This window comes from Lipotes vexillifer, unplaced genomic scaffold (genome assembly GCF_000442215.2).
Source record: "Lipotes vexillifer unplaced genomic scaffold, Lipotes_vexillifer_v1.1 scaffold469, whole genome shotgun sequence".
Classification (NCBI taxonomy): domain Eukaryota; kingdom Metazoa; phylum Chordata; class Mammalia; order Artiodactyla; family Lipotidae; genus Lipotes; species Lipotes vexillifer.
Window position 1 is genome coordinate 3,959,083 of NW_006788006.1, and position 9,939 is coordinate 3,969,021.

The 9,939-nt window shown below is 46.6% G+C and overlaps 1 protein-coding gene across 1 annotated transcript in view; it reads left to right on the forward strand.

Annotated features, from left to right (window-relative positions):
• The window catches only part of GATAD2A (GATA zinc finger domain containing 2A), a 102,415-nt gene continuing 92,476 nt past the window's right edge, over positions 1-9,939 (forward strand). Inside the window, exon 1 of the mRNA XM_007461091.1 lies at positions 1-194. The gene's annotated coding sequence lies outside the window, so the exon portion shown is untranslated. The remainder of the gene's footprint in view (positions 195-9,939) is intronic.

Below are 9,939 nucleotides of genomic sequence, written 5' to 3' on the forward strand. Positions count from 1 at the left end.
GCCGCCCGAACGCACTCCGCGCCACCCGCTCAGTTAGTCCGTCGATAGTCCGTCGTCCTGTCGCCGCGCCGCCGCCACCGCGGGCGCCACCTGAAGGAGCTGCCGCCGCGGAACCCGAGCGGACTGGATACGACCCTGCCACCCGAGGCCGCCCAGGGCCCAGCAGCCGCCCGCAGAGGCGCCGAGCAACTTCGGTGAGTGAGGGGCGGGCGCCGCTGGTGGCGGGTCCCCGGCTTCCGGTGTCCCGGGCTTCTCTAGGGCTTCCGCTTCTCTGAGGGGGCCGCTTCCATGCGTGGACCCCCTTGTCTGAGGAGATCTGCTTCCCTAAACCCCGCCTCTCTGATAGGAGCCTCCCTTCCCTGAGGGTGCCCCATCTCTTTGAGGGACCGCCTGCCTCCCTGAGGGGCGCCTTCTCCGAGGGCCCCCGCCTCTTTGAGACTACCCCTCCCAACTTCGCTAAGGGGATCCCTGCTTCTCCGAGGGATTGCTTTTTGAGGGATCCCCTGCGTTTCTGGGACCCCCATGTCTTCCCTGAGGGACCCCCACTTCTCTCAGGGAGATATCCCTGCTTCTAGGGCACACTTCCCCTCACTTCTCTGGGGGACCCCCACCTCTGCGAGGAGATCCCTGCTTCTCTGAGCTGTTGTCCCACTGTTCTGTGTTCCTTTTTGGCCCTTGCCTTTTTAAGGTGTCCCCCACTTTTCACAGGTCTCCCTTTCCCCCTGCCGTTCTGCGTTGCTCTCCCTGCTTTTCTGTCCCTACTTCTTTGGGTGACTTCCTCCTTTTCCCAAGTGTCCCCCAACTAATCTGAGGTGTTCCTGCTTCTGTCAGAATCCTTGTTGGAGGTGTTCCCCACTTTTCTGATTTGACCCCACTTTTGATGGGACCCGCTACTTTTTGATGAGTACCTCCATCTTACTGAGGGGGCCCACTACTCTGAAATGCCCATACGTCTGACTGGATCCTTATTTACTTGAGGAAATGTTCCCCACTTTTCCAAAGAAGTTTCCATTCTGGGGGGGTACTCCTGCTAATCTGTGGATGCTGCAGTGTTTGGAGGGGTCCCTGGCTTCTCCAGAGGTCCTCCCCGTAATACGAGATGTCCCACTTCTGTTAGGCTCCTCACATCTCTGAAATGTGCCTGCACTGTTTCAAGATACCTCCTCTCTGATGGAGGACACAGTGGATTTCTTCACTTCTCTAAAGGGTCCCCCTGAATTCCCAGGGGTTCCCCCTTCCACTTGCCTGAGGACATGCCCCCTTTCCTGAGATTTCCATCCTGATTTGCTAAGGGAGAAACTCTTCCCTCATTTTTCCTTCGAGCCCTCAACTTCAGGGTTCCCGTATTTCTGTTTGTGGTACCCGCTTCTCTCTATTCTGGAAGGAGAGATCAGAAATATACCCCTCCCATCTTCAGTCTTCTTTTTTGCCGGATTAGGGGTATTCTCTGAACTTTTACCTCAGCTTCCAGGGACCTGGAGGAATTTGTTATTGGAAGGGAAATTGGGAGACAGGCAAAAATAATGCTGTTTTCTTTCATCCTTTAAGACCTGCTAGATTTGGGGGAGCAGGAGCTGTTGTCAAAGAACCGTCTTGGTTGCTCCATTTTTGAGTCATGGGGCCACCACAGTGTTGTCAGGCCAGTGTAGAGGGAGGAGGGACAGGGCTGGAGCATTGTACCCCATTATCACACTTTCAAGTTGTGGGACTGACCCACTTCCTGTCCCATCTCGCAGTCCTCTCTCTGCATAGTATAACTCACCCCCCCAAAAAAAGAAAAAAAAGAGAAGAAAAACGCTCTTTCAGGTCTTCTAGCTGTGTTTTCTCTCCCTAGGCCCTCTGATTTACCCCTTGATCTCCAGTGGATCCTCAATTTGTGGGCCACTCGGGTTTGAAGGGCAGAGCAAGAAGCAGGAAATGGGTCACCTTAGATCTAGAAAGGGTGGAAGGGAGGCAAGGAACAGGGGATTTGAATTCATTTCTCTAAGTTTTAGGTGACTTCAGCTTGGCTCAAAGGAAGTATTTACGTGGCTTTTACAAATCTCATGTGTACCTTTTTTTTTTAATGGCCCACCCTGGATTCCAAGTTCACTCCAGTAGCTAATTTTATCTGTTTTGCCAAACGCAGAGCTCTCTGGAGCCCAAGTAGATGAATGCTGGCATTGAGAGATGGTCCAAAGGACAGGAATGAACTCAGTTTGAAACCTGAGTAACTTGTAACCACTTCGTGTCCATGCACACGTCTCAGGCTAAAAATGTGGGGAAAATGTTCCTGAAGTGGAGTTCTGAAATATAGGCTGAACTTGGTTGGTTTAGCATTTCAACCAGTTCTTCCCTCTGACTCTGCTAGAACTGCAGTTCACTTTACAAGTTTGACTTAAGACTGTCTCTCTCCTGTTCATTTCCATCTGGGTCTTGCTTAATTTGAGTCCTTTGTGAAGACTCCTGCCGAGGCTATAATTTGAGTTCTAAATCTGTCGGTGGACCATGTGGACACAAGTTTCAACTCGAGCTATTTTCTTCTGTGGAGAAGCGCTTGGAGAGTTTCCTGGGCCCTCTGCTCCTGGGGTAGTCAAGTCCAGGCAGGAAGCTGCTACAGACCTGGTTGCTCCTCTACTGCCTCTTCCTGGTCAGCTTGCCCTGAGGGGAAGAGGAAATTTGGTGGGGAGCTCGGGGCTTAAGGTGTCCTGAGACAGGGCAGAGAAGTGCTGGCACATGTTTATTATTTGAAAATGAAGCCCATAGGACCAGCAAGGTGAGGTGTTAGGGAAGAGGGAACTTTGAAGTCAGAAGGACCTGATTCAGATTCTGGGTCTGTCCTTCCTAGCTGTGTGGCCTTGGATAAGTTATGGCACAAGATCAGCACGTTACTAAATATTTGAGGGGGTCACATCTCTGTGAATGTGTGTAAAGGCGCCTACAAATGGGAAGTGCTTCCTAGATGTGTGAATGAATCTGAGATAACAAACAGGAGGCTGCCAGCACAGCGCCTAGCACATGGTTGGTGTGCAATAGGTTGGTTGTTGTGCTCAGGAGATTATGGTTCTGGTCTGGACTCCCAGACAAGAAGCACTTGACATTTTGCCAAGGCCAAATATGCCCACAGAGCAAAGAGAAAGAAACTTGGAGTGTCTCGTGCAAAACCCACTGCCCACCTGGGTCTAGTAGCGTTTTTCTGTGTTCAGATAGCAGACGTGAGATGGATTTGCTGTGTGACAGGGGTTTGTGTTTGCCTTCGCCTTGCTTTCTCCCTCTGTAAAATGGGGTAATTTGTGAGTTAAGGCCATGGAGATGTATTACTATAATTAGACCACAGGCGAGATAGAAGATTATTACTAGCTTGAATTGTGGGAAGAAAAAGAAGGTGAACCATAAAGGATCACGGCCATATTTTGGGACTGCTTGACTGAGTGATATGCAGCAGTTACCTGATGAGTGATCTCTTCTTACACGTTAGAACCTTGGAAGAAGAACCGTTCTTTTAGGGTAATGGATCAGATTTGGGGACAAAAGACTGGAAAAGTGATGTACAAAGGCATTTATTGGCACACAAGAATAGTACATTGAGTGTGTGGCTTAGTGCCCATGAGGAGATCAGGATTCACCTTGAGTTCCCAAGGATTCAGAGAGCTGTGAAGATGCTAACTCAAACTCTGGGGATGGAGCCTGGGGTGGGCAGGACACTTTTTTTTTTTTTTTTGAGAGGGTTTTGTCTTAGCAATTAGTGAAAGCCTTAAAATCATGGCTGGTGAGTTGGGTCCAGCCTTTTTCACTTATTCATGTGGGGACAGATGGCACTTGCCCTTGATAGCTAAAACCTGGGTTGCGGGTGAATAGTGGGTGAAAAATCTGAGCTAGGCCCCCACTGCACCGCTTCCAAGTTTGAAGAAAAGGGTTTTTCCCCCTCTCTTGAAATATCCCTTTTCCCTCCCTTTGCCCCCATCCCCCCACACACAGAGTGAATTTACTATTGAAGCCAGGAAATATCTGCCAATCTTAAATTTCTCTTAATTCTTTTAAGGACATTTATTCCATTATATGAGAAAGGAGCAAAGTTTATTATTTTTAAAATATAAAACATAGGGTAAACAACTTTAAGGGGATTATTATCCCTTTTGAAATTATGATGTCCCTTGTGTGCCACAGACTTCACTCTGGTGGATGGTGGCGCCACCACCAAGTCCCTTTTATCTAACGGGAAGTTTTTTAAACTTTTTTTTGAATTGAAAGATCCTTACAGCAATAAAAACCCTCGGATAGTTAGAAACGATATTGATCTAGGTACATTTATTAGATGTAATGTAACGTGGTTATCCGTTGGTGGGCAGCTCTAAAAGGTATGTGGGTCGCAACACTGACCAGCTTCTAACTGGACAATAAACTGTTGATTTATGTAACTGAAATAGCTGGGGAAGTCAGGGTTTCCTTCCTGTTGGAGACAGCACTGGGGGCATTAAATCCCTGTGGGATTTTGATGATAAGAAAGAAGCTGACCTCCTTCGGAATTGGGGAATAACTACTGTATGGAGTCGTTCCATCCAAATGAATGGATGTTGTTATTTTGAATTTCTAGTATTAATTTTGGCTTTATCCTCTCTGCAACCTGGCTGCCTTTGTTTACACTGGTGCATTGTTTGAATATAAATTTATCCCTCCAAACTGGCCTATAAGGGACATTTAAACACTCAAGTAAGGGCTTAACTTGGCACAAGTTTTCCTGTGTGGCCTTTTTGTTTTTTTGTTTTTTAATACAACTAAAATTGGATTGAAAAAGAGAAAGTGTTAGATTTTCTGTCTCATATAACTTCCTATGCCAGCAAATAATTCAGCAATAAATGTGTGCCAGTGATGTGCTAGGCATACCATGCTGGGTGCTGGGGGCCTAGCAGTGAGCTGGGCCCCCAGGGACAGATGCAGTCAGCCTTCAAGGATCTTACATCCCAGTCACAGACAAGTAAACAGATGAATGAAAGAATATCTCAGGGCTTCTTTGGGCATATTCCTGGATGTTGGGAGCTTGGGGTGGAGTTTCTTGGAGGTTTGGAAGTGAAACCTTACTACCCTTCTAATTTCCTCACTGGACTCCTTGCTTCTTTTTCCTCCTTCTGAAAGGAAGCAGAAATTATGGTGTTTTCCCGGTTGATTGTTGGCTTTTGGCACTAGTTGATCCAGGATGACTGTGGCTGTAGTCTTGGAGAAACAAAAGAGAGTCTGGAATGGTTATTGCCAGGAGCATTTTCAGCTTTACTTTTCTTGAAGTTGGTAGCAGTGTGTTTTTGGAATCCTGTGGCATTTCTTCATGGCAGTGCATATTATGCAAAGAGGTAAACAGCTATTAAAGCCCTTCTCGCCTTGTTTTAAATCTTAAAAAAAAAAAAAAATCAGACAAGGGTAGTGCTTGGCTGTTGTTTATGGCATAGGAAAAGTGAGATTTCAAATAGGTGGACTGCTTTGTTATGTATTAGTAGGTTCTTGGTGCACAGAGTTCTTTCTGCCCTAGGGTTCCCTCTTGTATTGGGACTGGGGAAGCACTATTTCTTTTTTTTTTTTTTGCTGTATGCGGGCCTCTCACTGCTGCGGCCCCTCCCGTCGCGGAGCACAGGCTCCAGACGCGCAGGCCCAGCGGCCACGGCTCACGGACCCAGACCGCTCCGCTGCATGCGGGATCCTCCCAGACCGGGGCACGAACCCGCGTCCCCTGCATCGGCAGGGGGGGGGGCGACCAACCAGACCGCTCCGCTGCATGCGGGATCCTCCCAGACCGGGGCACGAACCCGCGTCCCCTGCATCGGCAGGCGGACCCTCAACCACTGCGCCACCAGGGAAGCCCAGGAAGCACTATTTTGATCTTCCTGTGTTGTGGCCTGGATTTGATGTTAGTCCACATAGATCAATTATGTGACAGGTGCTTTTCTTAAGTAGGTTTATTTTTGAGGGGTGGAGCCAGAGAGCCAGGGTGGATACTCATTCAGGGCCCAGGGCCCAGCAGGGGAGAGAGAGCATATTACAAGGAGAGTTTCTGGTAGTCTGTCTTCTTTTCCTTTCCCTTCACCCAAGTACTGACTCATGAGGTGAAGAGGAAGGCCCAGGCCGGAAGTGGGCGTGGACAAGCAATGCAACTGTGCACGTGACCAGACTCCCACCTCTGGGCTCTGTTGGCCTTGGGAAGTGGATGCTTGCTCTCTCTTCATTTCCTGTTCCCCGCACTCCAGGCTGAGTTATTGGGCTCCAATTTGAGCGTAGAAAACATGTTCAGGTTATCACTTTTTGCTCAGTAAGCTGCTTTGTCAGAACTGAGAGCCACCAGTGGACCTGGACCTAGCAGTTCTAGGGGCTCAGCTAATGTACCCACAAACTCAGGACTATCTGGCAGGGTGGTTAACAGGATGGTTTCCTATTGCATTATCACAGTGTTCCCTGCAGGAGCTTGCCTGCAGAAGGCTGCTCTGGAGATGTGTATAGAACTAAAGGAAGCAGACAGTAGATAGATCCTTCTGCAAGAGTGTGCTCTTGAAGAATTGTTATTTTTCTTTGTTGCTTTGTAAAAGTGCCCTGTGTGCAGTAGAAACTTTGGAGCCAGAAAGCCAGATTCTGCCACTTGCTGGCTCTGTGACCTCAGGAAGGTGGCCTAACTGCAAGTGGCCTAACCTCTTTGAGGCCTCAGTTTCTTCATTTGTTGGGTGGGGGTGGTAAGCACGAAGCAAGCAGCTGGATTGTTGTAGGTGCCTAGTAAAGGTAGTTGTTAGCAGAATCATACCAAGGCTGACTATTCCTCTTGAGGTTGGCACCCAAGTTTGGATAGCTATCTATGGCAGTTAATACTGTCCACGAGCAAACCAGTCCACGTTGGGGCCACAGGCTACTGCGTATGACTGAGGGCTGATGATCTAGAGGTTCCTGGATTGGCTGATTTTTGACAGTGGGTTCCCTTACTTCATCATAGCCTTACACTGCTGCTGCTGCTGCCGCCGCCACCGCATCACCTTGGTGTACCATATGGACTTGCAGTGCCTCCTGAAGCATGACAGGGTAACTAGGAAAAAGGCTCAAACCTACACTCTATGTGGCTATAGTATGTTGTAGGAAAAGCCTTACTTTTGAGTGTGATGGAAATATTCATTTAACTTGCTAAGGGTCAGGCACCTGGCTGGACACAGGAGCTCATATGCTACTAGGAAAAAACAAGTTCATGAACTGATAACTGCAGCAAAATGCTGCAGTTGGATTGCGGAAGGAGAGCCTGCAAAGGAAGGGGTGATGGGGAGAGCTGCTTTTTAGGTGGCTACTCATTCCCAGGAGAGGAACAGCATGGGCACCGTCAGGGACCTGGAGGTAAAGAAACAATCTGGTGAGTTCCCTTGACCTGAGGAGGTTATGCTCATCTAAAAATCAGAGTTTGAACTGAGCACCTTTGGCAAGAAAAGCCCAAAGTTACCTTCAAAGGTAGAGAGTCTTATAAAATGTGCCATAGTAGGATTCAAGATTGAACTCTAAAATAATATTTAAATTGAGCTCTGAATAAGTATTTTCAATCAGAAACCAATGATGGCCAGTGAAATCAGACCATGCAGACTCTATTTATAATAGTATGCAGTCTACATGGAGTTTCAGGAGGACAGATAATGGGGGCTGCTTCTGAATTTTTTTCCTTTGAGAATTGTCATTTAAGCTGGTCTAAAACTCTTAATACAGCAGAACAGTTTTTTTTTTTGTTTTTTGTTTTTTTGGCTGCGTTGGGTCTTCGTTGCTACGCACAGGCTTTCTTTCTCATCGCTCTCTGTGGCAAGTGGGGGCTACTCTTCGTTGCAGTGCACGGGCTTCTTATTGCGGTGGCTTCTCTTGTTGCAGAGCATGGGCTCTAGGCGCGTGGGCTTCAGTAGTTGCAGCATGTGGGCTCAGTAGTTGTGGTGCATGGGCTTAGTTGCTCGGTGGCATATGGGATCTCCCCCAGCCAGGGATCGAACCCGTGTCCCCTGCATTGGCAGGAGGATTCTTAACCACTGCGCCACCAGGGAAGTCCCCAGAACAGTTTTTTAACTTGCATGACATTTTTAAGGTTTAGGCTTTATATTTATAAAGCTTTAAACTTTATACTTAACCTCTTAAAGTATCTCTATTGAAGGTTGATTTTTGACCCAAATTTGAAAAAAAGATTTTACTGCTCCCAAACCAGGAGTTGGTAAAATTATAGGCCTGACTAGGTCAACATGCAAGAGGACATGGTGTTTGTTATCAGGCTGTGAAGGAGAAAACTAGAAAGACCCGCCTCCTGAATTTCCTATAGTGAAATGCTGGGCACCAGTGGAGGAGGGGAGTATTCATCCTATTAGGAAAACTTTGGGGAGGAATGTTTTCCTCTTTCCTATGTTAGGTTGGAAGATCTGCCATTTAATAACTGGGGAGGGGGGTGTGAACTGCATACCAAGTTTTTAAAACATGTTTTTCTTCATGTCTAAACCAAGGATGTTTATTAGCAGGCCACTGATGTGATTAATACTCTTTCTTTGTTAAGCAGGTTTGAATAGGTTGATCTCTAGACTTAAGACTGTCATATAGAATTTTTTTTTTTCTGGTAGTTTTCTGATTTTTTTCCCTGTTAATTCTTTAATTCATAGAAAACATGGTTCACTTACTAACTTTTCAAAGACTTAAAATTGACCTAAATTAGATATGCATTTTTTTTTTTGTAAGCCATATATAGACACAAAAGAGATATTCCTTGCCAACTGGTGACACATGCAGATGAAGACAGAGTGGGAGATACACTTCCGGTTCACAGTGATACTTCTGAGCAGTTTGTATTTAACCCTTTAGGGAAGCATTTGTGCTCAGATCCCTGTAACAGTGGGATATCGTCAGGGCCACACAGAGACTAACTGCAGATGGAGCCTGAACTCCATGTTGCATCTACACTAAGTGTTCAGAATTGTGGTTAGAAACGATACTCAAAACAAACACATGTTGACAAAGTGGCTCATCTCTAGAGAGCTGTGCTTCAGAGAGCTTTTCTGCATACACGACAGGGATGGGGCAGATGGGTGCTTATCTGTCTCCCACAAACTCCTAATCTAGTCTAAAAGTGTTGTGATTTAAAAAATGACATTTGTTGTAGAAGCTGTAATGTGTTGGGAGTATTGTATTTTTCATAAAGCATAGTCCCTTTAACTATTTTCTGGTCTTTGAAAAAAGTACCAAAAATATCAAAGTACTAGGGAAATCAAATTCACATAGAAATGAATCTTTTCCTTTCCTTTCCCAACCAATTGCTTTGCAATCTCACCATCTGAGAGTGAATTTGGGGTGAAATAAGAAACTTTAAAACAATCCTCTTAGAGATTGTGGTTGTATTGTCCCTAAACTCAATGAAAATAGTTTTAGAGTTTAGAGTACTAAAAATGCAAAGTGTGGAAAGTAGTGCTCTTTTTCATAAAGGTACTTTTTTTTTAAACTTGGTACACTTTTGTAAATTAATTAATTAATTTATATTTTAAATTTTTGGCTGCACTGGGCCTTTGTTGCTGTGCGCGGGCTTTCTCTAGCTCCAGTGCGCGGGCTTCTCATTGTGGTGGCTTCTCTTGTTGAGGAGCATGGGCTCTAGGTGCACGGGCTTCAGCAGTTGTGGCTCGTGAGCTCTAGAGCACAGGCTCAGTAGTTGTGGCACACAGGCATAGTTGCTCTGCAGCACGTGGGATCTTCCCGGGCCAGCGCTCGAACCCGTGTCCCCTGCATTGGCATGCGGATTCTTAACCACTGTGCCACCAGGGAAGTCCGAAACTTGGTACACTTTTGAATGAACAACCTGTTTATTCTTTGGAAAGCTTCTCAGAAAACAAGAGGGAGCCTAGTGTCACTGTTTGATAGCAGTAATTAAAAATTGGTTAAGGGCTTCCCTGGTGGCGCAGTGGTTGAGAGTCCGCCTGCCGGTGCAGGGGACGCGGG